The sequence below is a fragment of the Ambystoma mexicanum genome, chromosome 5p (genome assembly GCF_040938575.1).
Source record: "Ambystoma mexicanum isolate Mex_15411 chromosome 5p, UKY_AmexF1_1, whole genome shotgun sequence".
In the NCBI taxonomy this organism is placed as follows: Eukaryota; Metazoa; Chordata; class Amphibia; order Caudata; family Ambystomatidae; genus Ambystoma; species Ambystoma mexicanum.
In genome coordinates, this window is record NC_090930.1 from 1,280,088,361 (window position 1) to 1,280,103,606 (window position 15,246).

The 15,246-nt window shown below is 46.4% G+C and overlaps 1 pseudogene; it reads right to left on the reverse strand.

The window, feature by feature from the left end:
- Positions 1-15,246, reverse strand: part of LOC138480645 (dual specificity protein phosphatase 4-like) — an 88,403-nt pseudogene that overhangs the window by 21,136 nt on the left and 52,021 nt on the right.

Consider the following 15,246-nt stretch of genomic DNA (forward strand, 5'->3'; position numbering starts at 1 on the left):
ATGCAGCATCTTGGGGTGAATGATGGTGAGGATGGAGTGTAGCTGGTCTTTGTAGTACCACCACCAAATGCAGAGGACAATCATGCCTGTTGGGTAGCATGCTCTGTGGATGGACAGGAGCGCATGGTAATAGGATCCACATTGGAGGGCTATGAAAATGAGGGAGATGACATTGACAGGGTAACAAAGCTGTGGATGCACAAGAAAGTAAGTCAAGAGATGTTAGGGTTAAAAGTGTTTATCGATTGATCGATCGATGGGGGAATGCAATAAAGGTGTTGATCCAGTGCCAGCCAAGGGGCTGCATCTACCAATTGTAGGAATAATGGGGGTGGGATGAGACACCCCCAAGGGAGGAACACAGTATTATTGATGACCCTACTCAGCCCGAGGTGCAAGGAATGGTGGGGAACAAGCAGTGACACATTGTAAATATGAAGATATGAACTTGTAGTGTGCAGCGGTATAGTGTGGGGAAAGTGTACACCACAGTGAGTGATCTCCATGGGGATGTTTTAGGCAGGCCCTTTGCACCAGGCCAGTTAGAACACTGTGCAGACACTGCGCAGCAGCAGGGTGGGGAAAGCTGTATTCAGGCAGACCTTCTCCAGTAGACAGCAGTTGCTGGGAACAGAACCAGGTGATACATATACGGTCAGTAAACCAGTTCCATGGTTACTCGTGGAGACTAGGGGAATTCAAATTCACCATAAAGCCTAGCACCATCAACGGTTTCAAACCGCCCTGTAAAAGGATTCAATTCAACACTACAGCTAAGTCAATGCCTAGTCTGGGATACTGAATGGAAACCCTTATTGATATATCTTTATGTCCAGTTCATGAGTTCTGGATGACTACCCCTATATAACACCCCTCTCTTGGAATCCCCCTGACCCCACTGAGCCAAGAAGTAGTTCTGTTTTGCAAGTTAAAAGGTTTATTTGAGAATTCAAACATTATATATATATATATCACACTTTATAATAAATTAATAATGGAATATCACACTTAATCTGAGCAGTAATCAATAATGGATAGTCTGGCACTAGCACACTTCTTTATAATCAATGATGATTGGTTATAGGATGGATAAGATAGCAACAATACTTTTATGGTTTCAAATGGATGCAAGGTGGAATGAAAATGCAGTACAGAAAATAACTTGATAGGGTTTCAGCAAAAGACAATGTAATCACTTTCTTGGACAATTCACCCCCCAGCAGTTTATACAACAGATAGGAGTTCTGAAACACAGGCAAAATGCTTTGAATATGGTGACAATGCAGTGAGAAATATGCTGAAAATGCTTTTAATTCCCTTCAGGAGGTTCAGGGTGAGTGGTATCTGGTTAATATGAGTTCAGGCACACTCTAGCAATGATTCAGGGATGGTTCTTAAGAGGCAAACGAAATTTAGCAGTTCAGCAAAAGCAGCTATCTTTTTACAAGTAAAGAAATCGGGCCAAATCGCAAATCGCGGCAAAATTCGCGAGTGCGAGAATCGTGATTATGGCAAAAGTATAAGGAGTAGCAAGTCGGTTCTAAGCTTGTTGAAAAGCTTTCAGAGGAAAGTTAAACCAAGTTCCTAGCACAAACGGTTCCAGAGTTATGAACGATTTTGTGAAGGTTGTTTTTTGGACTTGAAATTTTAAAAGTTCAAAGCGACAGGTTACAGCTTGCAGCTAGAAAATGACAGGTGACAGCTTTGCAAATGACAGGTGACAGTTAGGAGGCAGTCCTGGTTAGATTAAAATAGTTTGGATTAGATTATTTTAACTAAGAGATTGGTTCTGCACAGTTCTGCTAGGTACTCACAATATATTTTGGAATTAGGCCTCGCCACGGATCTGGTCAGGTTTTGGACTGGACTCCGGTTCTGGTCTCGGCACTTCACAGTGATCTGGATCAGCTCTCTGGTTCTGCTAACAGCGGTCTGGGTCACTCTGGATCTCTGGCCTCTGGTTCTGGATACTGCTCTGCTTTCTCTGGGTACAGAACTGCTTCTGGATCCCTCTGGCACAGGGTTTCACGCAAGAATCAACACCTGGGTCCGGCTGTGAATAGTCTGAAAATGATTTTTGGGCCTGCTGACAAATACTTTTGCTTGCAGTGGGCCTTCTTGGTTCAAAGTTCTGTAGTCTCTGTTTAGCTTGGAAGTCTAAGTGTAGGATCTCTGGATGTGAAGTCGTCGGTCAGCATGCTCCGCAGCAAATGGAATTGAATGACCCTACCTGTCCCAGCAGTCTCTTTTTATGTGTTTTGAAAGTGGGTGTGTGCCTGGGCTTAGCTAAGCCTGCCCCTTTCTACTTGTCATTGGCCCAATTCTCCCCTCTCCCATGATTGGGGAAGGAACTGTGAGTCAGAGTGATGCTGTAGGTTTTATGGGTCAGAGGATCCTCGCCTGGTCAGTTTGCCCACAAATCTATATTTGACCTAAAGACATATTTCATAGATACACAGTGGTTTGAAATTACATGCACCCATCACGTATCACATGAGGTATCCTCTGTTCAAACTCTGATGTTTCTAAGAGCTTGCATTCAGAAACGGCAACATTTTGCATTTTTTAACTGGTTTTGCAATATTGGTTTTTCATTAAAAATTATACACATATACACGGCCTGTCCATACATACTCCAGTAAATTCCCATGTCTCTAGCTTAAACACAGAGTCTGTAGTATACATAAATAGCAGGGTTTTGCCCCAGAACATCACACAAATTGGAGTTTGGGCTTGAATCGAAGGTACATTTTTTAAATGAAGGCTCTCAAAGTTATACATTCCAGTCATTTGATTACAAAGAGTTATCAGTGTTTCTGTAAAATATATATTTTGCTTTCAATTCAGTTCTCAGATGTTGGAGTCCGCCTCCAAGACTTGGGTGGGTCAGTGACCATGCCTCTGCTGGCAGGCAGGCCTTTGTTGACAGGAAACAGTCAAAATCAGCATATTCTATTCAAATACAAGAGCCTATTGTGTGGTCTCCAGGAGGCTCCCAGCCAGTCTGCCTTCTATCAATCAAGAGGTCATGTGAGATTCTAACTCCTGGTGTGAATCTCTGGAGGTGAGAGGTTTCCCAGCCTTTGGCCTGTTAATTAAATCAGATTGTCTTCTGGGAACAGCATGTGGTTAAGATTTTAATTAACTCCCAGCCTTTGATGTAAAGGCCTCTCCTGCAACTCCTGACATGCAGTTTCCCTGTCAGAGTTTAGACCGATAGCGCCGCCCTCAGTCAAAAGCGGGTACTGCATGCAATTTTTTTTGGATCAGTCTTGAATTCAAGCATTTCAAACAAGAGATATTACATTGAAGTATATTGTCCAGGTTCAACAAATGGCATTGGTGTAGTTCTGCAGTAAAATAATTTTGTGCCCATAAATTAGCAATGTTTGACCTGAAGAAAACAAATTCCCACCAGTTATGGGTTGCTTTTGGCAATCAGCATTGCCCCTTTTACAATGGTTTTAGGCTCTGTGCCCTTCTGTGCTCACAACATAGGCAAAAATGGGTGGCAGCCTATTCTTCATGCATTTCCCTGTGCATTTTCTGGGAAGTTCTGGCCATCATGATGTTTTCCATGCCAGTACTGCACAGTTTTTGTGGTAGGGCTCAGATGCATGGGTAAAAACATCCCACAAGCCCCCCTCTTGCGATGGCCATTCTGTTTCACTGATGGAACTCGCAAGATCTGGGATGTTCTCCTCATCTTCTTCCGGGAAATGGCACAGTTCAGCATCTTTTCCTCCATCCGGTACTGATCGATCGGTTCTCCTCGCCGGTCCTGATGGGAATATTGGGCGGTACCCCGGGCCCCTTGCGTCTCTGCTCCCGGTCTCCGGATCTTCCTCCTTGGCCAGTCTCCAGGTTTTTTTCTCCTAGGACGACAAAGGAAGAGCGGCAATACCTATTCATGGACATTTCTCCCCCACCATTGATATAGTGGGGTGGCATATATATTTTAGAACTCAACAGATATGAACATGCACATTTTTTTAAATTAAGCGACAGGAACACATAAACTTGAGAAACACAGAATTTGATAGGTTATATGTAGGATATTTTTAGGGTTGGAATTGAATTACTCTGGAGCGGTATTCTCTGGGATTGCAGAGGACTCCTCCAGTTGTTGCAGAGTGTGCCTGGGATGGCAACACTTTAACTGGTTGATGTGAACCCACTTGTCTTCCCCCTCTTTTGGAGGGGTGCACGGTGGTGAGGGATGATGGCTGGAATTGTGCACACACAAGACACCCCTTCAAGTATTGGTCAAGGTCCTGCCCCATGTGTGGCCAGTATGCAACCTCTCTTAAGATTTCCAGTGTTGTGTGAAACCCCCTATGACCGGCGGTGGCCGCATCATGGGCGTGACTTAACATCAGGCTTCGGAATGAGGTAGGAACCACCCACTGATCGTGGCCAGCTTTGGATTTCCTTACCAGCAAACCGTCTTGGATTCGGAACATTTTTGGACATTTCATCAACACTCTTAGGTCCTCTTTCCCAATGTAATCGGTATCCGTCAGGGGAAAGTTCTCAGGGTCCTCAAGGTGTTGGTAAAACTTACCGATAATTGGATCCCCCTTCTGAGCTGTAATCAAATCAGCATCAGAGGTCTCCTTGCTCCATTGGGCAGTTGAAAGATCATTGTGAGCATTTGTCTGGGACCTAGTGATAGCAGTGACCCGGATTTCCCCCAAAAGGGACTCAATCTCAATTAGATCCCCTTGGATGGCCCCGGTTTTGGCCAGCTGATCAGCTAAGTCATTTCCAGTTTTGTCTGGTCCCTCTACTTTGGAATGACCCTTGATCTTTTTCCAGTAGATGGTCATCCCATTCGATGTGACCAGATCATCAATGTTTTGGATCAACTTCCCATGTTTCAAGGGTTTGTTGTTAGCACATAACATGCCTCTGGTTTTCCAATTAACCAGGTGCTCCACGAACCCGTTCCGTACATAATCCGAATCTGTGATTATGACCAGTTCGTGGAGTTGATGCTGGACAGCAGTGAGGATGGCCTGATGCACAGCCATCAATTCTGCCACCTGACTACTTCGGGGACCAATTTTGTATCCAGCGGAGGGTCCTGGGGACTCATTCACCCATGCATTCCCTACGCCGGCCACCAGTTCTTTCTCCCCGTTGTTGTCAACATGGTAAGAGCATCCATCCACATAGACAGTGGGCATTCCCTCACACTTTTCCTCTTCAAAGACTTTGTGTGGGGAATTAAGGTATGCCTCCGTGTTGTCCTTGATTTTTAGACTTTCGTCCTCGAGACAGTTTTCTCTGGCACAATCATGCAAGTCAGCCAGACCTTGCGCGAGGGGACTCTTCTTGTTTTGGCCATATCTGACCTCCACAGGAAAGCCTTGCATTGACAGAATCCAGGAAGTAATTCGGGAATTACTCACATTTCCGGCCCGGATTCTGTCACTTTGGAGATATTGCAGAGGCTGGTGTGGAGTCTCCACTATGATGTGTTCCCCCTGGATAAACGGGCGGTAATTCTTCAATGCCCACACCGTTGCCAGGAGTGCCTTCTCACAATCGTTGAATTTTTCCTCCACAGAGGATAAAGTTTTGCTCGCATAGGAGATTACTTTATTGACTTTGTCATGCTTTTGGTATAATACTGCCGTCAAGCACGTATTAGAGAACCCCGTCTCCAGGAAGAACTCCTTGTTTCTGACAGGGTAAGCTAGGCAAGGCGCTTGTGAGAGGCTTCTTTTGAGTTGACTTACTGCCTCGGCTTGTTCTGGACCCCATTCCCACTTGACCCCCCCTTCAGGAGTTGAATCAGGGGTCTGGTGATCTCTGCGCAGCCCTCAATGAACTTTCTGCTGTAATTAGTCAGTCCAAGGAGGCTCCTTAGTTCCCGCAGAGTTGTGGGGTCTTTCAGTTTCTGAAGTGCTTCCACTTTCATTTCTTGGGGACAGAGACCCTGAGGAGTAATCTCATGCCCCAAGAAATGAACACGGGTTCTACACCACTGTGCTTTCTGAAAGGAAAGATTTGCTCCGGCGGCCCTCAACTCTGTCAGAACATAACGGATCTCCGCTATGTGTTCCTCCACAGATGAACTTTTGATGAGCACATCATCTACATAAGCCAGGTTACCCCTTGCACCCATGTCGGGCATGGCCTTGTGTAGGAAAATGTTGAATTAATTGCCGGAGTTGAGGTATCCGAAAGGAGTTTGGGTCCATGTGTACTGCTGGCCCCCAAAGGTAAAAGCCAGCTTGTATCGGTCCTCCCTACTGACAGGCACGGTCCAGTATCCATTGATCAGGTCTATTGCTGTGAATACCTGTGACCCCTGAATCTGGGCCAGCCCTTGGTCAATGTAGGGCAGAGGCCATCGGGAAGTATGGACCCGTTTGTTGAGCTCCCTGAGGTCGGCGCAGAATCGCCACTGGCCGTTTGGCTTCAATATTCCCAGCACCGGATTATTGAAGGTGCTGTGTATTGGACGAATTATTCCCCGGGACTCAAGGTTCTTAATTATTTCAGTAAGGGACTCCATGGATGCGAGAGGCAAGCGATATTGCTTCACAAACACTGGAGTCATGCCAAGGTCCGTGGGGATTGTTGTTGTGTGGATGTCGGTGCGACCACAGTCATATGAGTCTACCGCAAAGAGATCTTGGAAATCCAAGAAAACTTGTTTCAACTTTTGCTTTTGTTCCAGAGTCACACAGGCATCAGCTAGGTTGACTCTCTCTTCCACCATCTGCCTGAAGCCTGGAAAGACTTCTGGTTTGGCTATTTCAGCGGCCTCCTCCAGCTGGGTGAAGAAGTCCCTGGTCAGAGTGCTGATTTGGACTGGAGGCTTCAGGTGGGAAAGGCAGCCCTCATGGACCTGGAAAATCACCTCATCCCTCCTGAAGTCGCAAGTCACATCTTCCTTACCATAAGGGCAAGAAGTGTACACCAGGAAGTTCCCCCCATGCCGGGTAAAAATCCTGTCTGGTGTTGTATTGTCATCACTGTCACTGTCAAAACAGTCCTTGGGGATTGGTCCTAACAGTTCATTTCCTAAATCAATGGAAAAATGTCAGTCATCAACCGCCATTCCAATAATGGTGCCTGTGGCTAGAGTGATACTCTTTAAGTCGCTGTTATCCACCTCTATTAGAATGGTGTCATGTTCTATGTTGACTAATGGTGTTGGGTTTACCCCTAACCCTTGCTGTTGGAGAGAAGCATTTAGATGTATGTAAGCATCAGGGTTTTTCAAATGTTGTCCTCTTTTAACTTTCACTTCCAGGGAGAATTGTCGGGTCCTTTCTGGGATGGTGACTTCCTCTTTAATCTGAATTTCAACTGCATAAGGTAGCAATTGAGCTGACCTAAATGCTTTTTCTGGATCATCAAAGCCCATGGGATTATCCGCTAATCGGGACCAAGCTTTGAAGTTTATTAGGTCCAAACTAATGGCAAAGCGATTGAGAATGTCACTGCCTAAGTAAAATGCGGCAGTGACGTCTCGCACGACCCAACAATTATGGACTATGCTCTTGTTGCCAATGGAGATTTTGAGCATACACCTGCTTGGCAGGAGATGTTTGGAATTGGGTGCTTCCAGGTCCATTTCCCATTTGTCTATCAGTTTGAATATGGGAATGGCTGGATCTTTTGGGAGTTGGCGGAACATGGCTTTGCTGATGAAGCTCTTACCATTGTTCACACACACTCGAGCGAGAGCAGAGTCCTTCCCATCATTTAACTGAACAGGGATGAACAACTGCTCTCCAATTTGCTGAATATCAGCCAGGCTCTGAGCTGATTTCACATCTTTCTGGACTATAGGAGTGGGAGTTTCTGATTGTGGATTGGTGAAGAATTTCAGAGTGTTTCCTTCCAGTGTGGAATACCACCTTAAACTGGAAGGAAGTTTGATTTTCAGAAATAGAGAGGACCCCCCATCACCAGTCTGTTGTCCTACTGCTATTAATGTCACGTCGGGAGTTTGGTTGTTCTGGAAGTGAAATTCTATTTGGTCAGATTTTTGTTCAACCATGTGGCTGGTGCCATTTAAACTAACATGGTTGACACTCTGTTTTAATTTTATTGGTCGGCTAGTCTGGGTCCAGAGGACCTTGTTTACACAATCTATTAGGGGTGACAACCTTCTCAGGAGGTCAATCCTTAGTAAACAAGGGGTGCCCTCTGGAGTCACTACTATGACCGGGTGTTTCACCTTGTGTCGCCCAATTTTAATGTCCAAGTCTGCAGTCCCCTCAACGGGAATTTCCTTCCCGTCAAAGTTCTGCAGTTGTCCAGGAAGAGAGGTGAGAGGAATACGGTAATTCTCCCCCCTTCCTGCATTTAGTTCATCAAAGGCCCTTTTGGACAGAAGGGTAGCTTGGGATCCAGTGTCCACCAGTGCCAAAATTGTACCCTGCCCCTGTACTTGTACCGGGGCATAGTATCTTCCCTCCTTCTCCTCAAGGGGCACAGATAATGCACATTTTTGGACAACTGGTGGGCTAACTTTCGGGCTTTGGACATGGCGAGAGAAGAGATTTGGGCAGAATTCTGTGGAGAGTCTTGGGAATCTGAAAGAAAAAGTTGGCAACTGGAGATCAGAGCCATTGTGGGTTCCCCTGGTTCCGGTTCTGGGCCTCCCCGCCCTTTTTGGAGGCAGTCATCAGGATGGGTTTGAACCAGGGGATTTTGGTATTGTGGGTTCTGGGATGAGATGATGGGCGGCGGTAGCTCAGTCTCCATATCTCCCCAGTCTGAATTGGCATCCCTTGGGACCCATTTTTCCTTGGGAGGAGTTCCCCCATCTCTGAAGGAGAAGGTCCTTTCCCCAGGATCCTCTGAGGATCCCTCTCCCTCAAATTGGAAGACCTGTACCTCCTCCACAAAGTGGGTCTGTTTGGGTCCTTTGTTTCTCATACCCCCCTCTGCTCCTTGGGAGGCAGGCTTTCAGGGGTAGGAGATTTTGTTTCCGGTTCCTGGTTTTCCAGGGGCTGTTTACAAGTTGGGAAGGAAGCTTCCTCCAAGGCTTTACACCCCCCTTCCCCTTGTGCCTCCTCCCTGGGAACTGGTGTGTTATCGGGGTGCTGCCCCCGTCATTGTTCTGGAGTACCAGGTCCAGAGTTTGGGGCATTCTGCGGTGGCACGCTCATCTGAGGGTTCTGTTGAGCCCTCAGTATGTGACCCAGATCCCGTGCCATATTTTGGACCTGGCGCTCTAACTGGGAAACCCGCTCAGGCTGATACGGGGCTCTATTTTCTCCCCTGGGCTGATCCCGGGAAGGGTAGCTATCCCTTCTCTGGTAGTACCCCTGGTTGGGAAGATTTTGGTACCCCTCCACCCTTGGCCTCCCCTCTCCCGGATTAGGTTGTCTGGGCTCAGGGAATTGGGGAAAGAAGGATGGATGATTTTGGGGCTGGAAATTGGGCGGATACCTGGGGAAAAAATTCTGCCCAGGATTTGGAGAATTTCTGCCCTCCTGTGGGAAGTTGGGAGGGAAGTTCCCTGGGTTAGGTGCTTGGCCGGATCCCCCCCTTGGGCTGGAGGAGTCCACACATAACCCAGGATTGGTCAGTTTCCCTTGTAGCGGGGACTTACATAGTCAGGGGAGCGGGGGACCCCATTTGTGGGACTACCTCCTCGACTCCCTGTCTGTGACTGGCCCGAGGGATTTCTGGGTTTAGGATTATTAGGTGCAGGTAGGTTTTTAGGCCCCCCCATCTCCAAGTCTAAAACGGGGGCAACCTTTACCTCTGCCACCTTGGCAGCAGCAGGGGTGCTGTTGGTTTTGGGGTTTTTGGGCGCATTATTTTTATTTTCTATGGGCTTCTGCACCTCATAGATCCGGGTAGCCTGTTCAATGACCCAGTCTAAAGATCTTTTCTCGTGAAAATCTCTCACGAGCTGGGTCATGATGTATTTGGGCAAGGCATGGAAAAATGTATTGACAAATTCTCTGCTGTCTGTGCGCACCCTTCTGGTGGTCTGGGCAAAGGCACGTTTCAGTTCTTGCACAAATTCTTGTGGGGCCTGATCCTCCCCACATTGCAAATTGTAGGCTGCCTTGCGAGCCTCTTGGGGATTTCTGTGAACAGAAAAATGTTTTAATATGGCCGCCCTATAGGTGGACCACCTTGAATGATTTTGGTCCTCCAGCCCCTCAAAGAAACTGGAGTATTCTGGTGAGAAGGTCCACTTTACATATTGAATACAGCTTTGGCTGTCCTTCAAATGGAAAGTCTCCATCATTTGCTCGTAAAGCTCCAAGTGTTCCCAAACAGAATACTTGGCGTTCTTGTGATAAGGCGTGATGACACTCCTTATTGCCTTTATTTGCTTCAATGGGTCCTTAAGCAAGGCTCTTTTTGCCTTATTGGCCTTTTTGGTTCGGGTAACCCTGGTCCATTCATCCTCTGACTCAGAGGCACTGCTCCCAGAGGTTCCTGTCTGATCTTCCAGGTTTTCCCGGATTCTGCGAGCCTGGGATTGGCTGGCAGAATGTGGGGACCTGGTCTCCTGTGTCCTGCACCGTTCAGAGGAGTCTTCAGATTCCTCCTTGCTGCCAGGATTTGATGGGTACCCCCCTCACTGACCTAACTGGGCAGAAGTTTTCATGATGCCCTTAATGGGCCTATTCTCCTGGGGTTCCCCACTAAATTGCACTGTGCTTGGGTGCCCATACCCGGATGCCCACCCATCCATTCCTGGGAGGTACTGGCCTATGAGCCCCATGCTTCTGGCTGGATAGTAATCTGCCATCCCTGTGGCCCGGTGCTCATGTGCGCCAGGGGACATGGGGGTGGCAGAGTCCAGGGACTGAGAGAGATAAAGGCCTCTGGTACTAGGGCTCCTGAGGTTATGCTCAGGAGTTTCCCTTTCCCAGCGAACCTGGTCTCTATCCGCCCCTGCTCCCTGTTGCAATGCAAGAGCCTGCGCTTTCAGTTCCTCAGTTAAGGCCTTACTAGACTCTATCAGTCGCTCCTGCATCGCTACCTGTTGTTGGAGCCTATCATTGTGCTGACAGAGAACCTCATTTTCTCTCTGTGCCTCCTGATTGTTCCTGGAGTACTGGGCCAGTCTCTGCTGCAGGAGGGTTACCTCCTGAGCTGTGTCCCTATTGGCCTGCTCCTTTCTTGCCAGAGCATCCTCCACCCTCCTGGTGTGCTCTAACAAGTTCTGGTGTTCTTTTTGGAGGTCACCCAGTCCCTGGAGGGCCAGGTGATTTTCTTCCATTTTCCTTTTTAAGTGGCAGACTTCCTGGCCTAAGGTATCCCTTTCCTGACTAAGAGCCTGCATCTGTGCCGCCAGGTCGTCCCTTTGCCTTTGGAAGGCACCAGTTTTCTGGCGCTCCTGGTCAAACTCTGCCTGGATATCCAGGTCTTTCAAAATCAGTTTATTGCTCTCTGCCTTCTCCCTATCTAGGTGGCTTTGCAGGGTGACTACCTGCTCAGCACATGCCCTATTGAAGTCTAACTGTTGCTCCAGCTTTTTCTGGCTCTGCAGTAGGGAGTCCAAACCTTCTTGGTACTCCTTCTGCAAGGCCAGAAATCTGGTATCCTGGTCCGCCTTTTCCTGTTGCAGCACATCCACATCCTCCTTTATTTTAGTGATGTACCATCTGCTGTCATTTTCTGACTCCTGGCTCCTGAGCAGCCTTTGCTCAGAAGAGTCCAGATCAGATTGGGCCTTCTGTAGTGCCAGCAGTTGCCTACTCGCCAGATCTTGGCCTTCAGCACATTTGTCCTGCATGGCTCCCATATGTAAATATAAATATGCCGCTACCCTGGCAATCTTGTGGTGCTCATCCTTGGCCTTAGGGGCCATATGTAGTTCACTCAGGGCCACATGTAGGGGACCCTGATCTCCCCATATATCTGACCCTGTTTCAGTGACCTGTTGCGCAATTGCCTGCAACCAGACCGTTTGGTCCTGATGAGTCCACTCACCTCTCACAAATAGCTTATGTAAGAAGTGTTCTCTGGCTATTTTCATATCTACCAAGGTCGTCATTCTGGAATTTGAGTTCCTTCCTGACTTACAGAAGTTTGTATTTTATTTTTGCAAAACAGACCTTTTCCTTAGATCGTTCCTTTGAGGAGTGCTTTACAGCGTAACACAGCGTGGTGATCCGACCGGATATGTGTATCTGGTCAGCTGGCACACTGTATTAATCTGCACAAGTGATAGATCTAACCCAAACGTCCGGCTCGAGCCCCCACTTTGTAAGAGGATTCAATTCAACACTACAGCTAAGTCAATGCCTAGTCTGGGATACTGAATGGAAACCCTTATTGATATATCTTTATGTCCAGTTCATGAGTTCTGGATGACTACCCCTATATAACACCCCTCTCTTGGAATCCCCCTGACCCCACTGAGCCAAGAAGTAGTTCTGTTTTGCAAGTTAAAAGGTTTATTTGAGAATTCAAACAATATATATATATATATCACACTTTATAATAAATTAATAATTGAATATCACACTTAATCTGAGCAGTAATCAATAATGGATAGTCTGGCACTAGCACACTTCTTTATAATCAATGATGATTGGTTATAGGATGGATAAGATAGCAACAATACTTTTATGGTTTCAAATGGATGCAAGGTGGAATGAAAATGCAGTACAGAAAATAACTTGATAGGGTTTCAGCAAAAGACAATGTAATCACTTTCTTGGACAATTCACCCCCCAGCAGCTTATACAACAGATAGGAGTTCTGAAACACATGCAAAATGCTTTGAATATGGTGACAATGCAGTGAGAAATATGCTGAAAATGCTTTTAATTCCCTTCAGGAGGTTCAGGGTGAGTGGTATCTAGTTAATATGAGTTCAGGCTCACTCTAGCAATGATTCAGGGATGGTTCTTAAGAGGCAAACGAAATTTAGCAGTTCAGCAAAAGCAGCTATCTTTTTACAAGTAAAGAAATCGGGCCAAATCGCAAATCACGGCAAAATTCGTGAGTGCGAGAATCGTGATTACGGCAAAAGTATAAGGAGTAGTCGATCCTAAGCTTGTTGAAAAGCTGAGATTCTAAGCTTTCAGAGGAAAGTTAAACCAAGTTCCTAGCACAAACGGTCCAGAGTTATGAACGATTTTGTGAAGGTTGTTTTTTGGACTTGAAATTTTAAAAGTTCAAAGCGACAGGTTACAGCTTGCAGCTAGAAAATGACAGGTGACAGCTTTGCAAATGACAGGTGACAGTTAGGAGGCAGTCCTGGTTAGATTAAAATAGTTTGGATTAGATTATTTTAACTAAGAGATTGGTTCTGCACAGTTCTGCTAGGTACTCACAATATATTTTTGAATTAGGCCTCGCCACGGATCTGGTCAGGTTTTGGACTGGACTCCGGTTCTGGTCTCGGCACTTCACAGTGATCTGGATCAGCTCTCTGGTTCTGCTAACAGCGGTCTGGGTCACTCTGGATCTCTGGCCTCTGGTTCTGGATACTGCTCTGCTTTCTCTGGGTACAGCACTGCTTCTGGATCTTTCTGGCACAGGGTTTCAGGCGAGAATCAACACCTGGGTCCGGCTGTGAATAGTCTGAAAATGATTTTTGGGCCTGCTGACAAATACTTTTGCTTGCAGTGGGCCTTCTTGGTTCAAAGTTCTGTAGTCTCTGTTTAGCTTGGAAGTCTAAGTGTAGGATCTCTGGATGTGAAGTCGTCGGTCAGCATGCTCCGCAGCAAATGGAATTGAATGTCCCTACCTGTCCCAGCAGTCTCTTTTTATGTGTTTTGAAAGTGGGTGTGTGCCTGGGCCTAGCTAAGCCTGCCCCTTTCTACTTGTCATTGGCCCAATTCTCCCCTCTCCCATGATTGGGGAAGGAACTGTGAGTCAGAGTGATGCTGTAGGTTTTATGGGTCAGAGGATCCTCCCCTGGTCAGTTTGCCTACAAATCTATATTTGACCTAAAGACATATTTCATAGATACACAGTGGTTTGAAATTACATGCACCCATCACGTATCACATGAGGTATCCTCTGTTCAAACTCTGATGTTTCTAAGAGCTTGCATTTAGAAATGGCAACATTTTGCATTTTTTAACTGGTTTTGCAATATTGGTTTTTCATTAAAAATTATATACATATACATGGCCTGTCCATACATACTCCAGTAAACTCCCATGTCTCTAGCTTAAACACAGAGTCTGTAGTATACATAAATAGCAGGGTTTTGCCCCAGAACATCACACAAATTGGAGTTTGGGCTTGAATCGAAGGTACATTTTTTAAATGAAGGCTCTCAAAGTTATACATTCCGGTCATTTGATTACAAAGGGTTATCAGTGTTTCTGTAAAATATATATTTTGCTTTCAATTCAGTTCTCAGAGTGTTGGAGTCCGCCTCCAAGACTTGGGTGGGTCAGTGACCATGCCTCTGCTGGCAGGCAGGCCTTTGTTGACAGGAAACAGTCAAAATCAACATATTCTATTCAAATGCAAGAGCCTATTGTGTGGTCTCCAGGAGGCTCCCAGCCAGTCTGCCTTCTATCAATCAAGAGGTCATGTGAGATTCTAACTCCTGGTGTGAATCTCTGGAGGTGAGAGGTTTCCCAGCCTTTGGCCTGTTAATTAAATCAGATTGTCTTCTGGGAACAGCATGTGGTTAAGATTTTAATTAACTCCCAGCCTTTGATGTAAAGGCCTCTCCTGCAACTCCTGACATGCAGTTTCCCTGTCAGAGTTTAGACCGCTAGCGCCGCCCTCAGTCAAAAGCGGGTACTGCATGCAATTTTTTTTGGATCAGTCTTGAATTTAAGCATTTCAAACAAGAGATATTACATGGAAGTATATTGTCCAGGTTCAACAAATGGCATTGGTGTAGTTCTGCAGTAAAATAATTTTATGCCCATAAATTAGCCATGTTTGACCTGAAGAAAACGAATTCCCACCAGTTATGGGTTGCTTTTGGCAATCAGCATTGCCCCTTTTACAATGGTTTTAGGCTCTGTGCCCTTCTGTGCTCACAACATAGGCAAAAATGGGTGGCAGCCTATTCTTCATGCATTTCCCTGTGCATTTTCTGGGAAGTTCTGGGCATCATGATGTTTTCCATGCCAGTACTGCACAGTTTTTGTGGTAGGGCTCGGATGCATGGGTAAAAACATCCCACAGCCCCTTGAAAGGTGGGTCTGGGAAGAAGGATGTGGGATTCAGGGGAAATCTGGGAGAAGCCAATCAGATGGTAAGTGTTGGTGTCACTGAAAAGCAACAGTATGCTGTGTGCTCAATGTGGTCTACAAGGCCCCT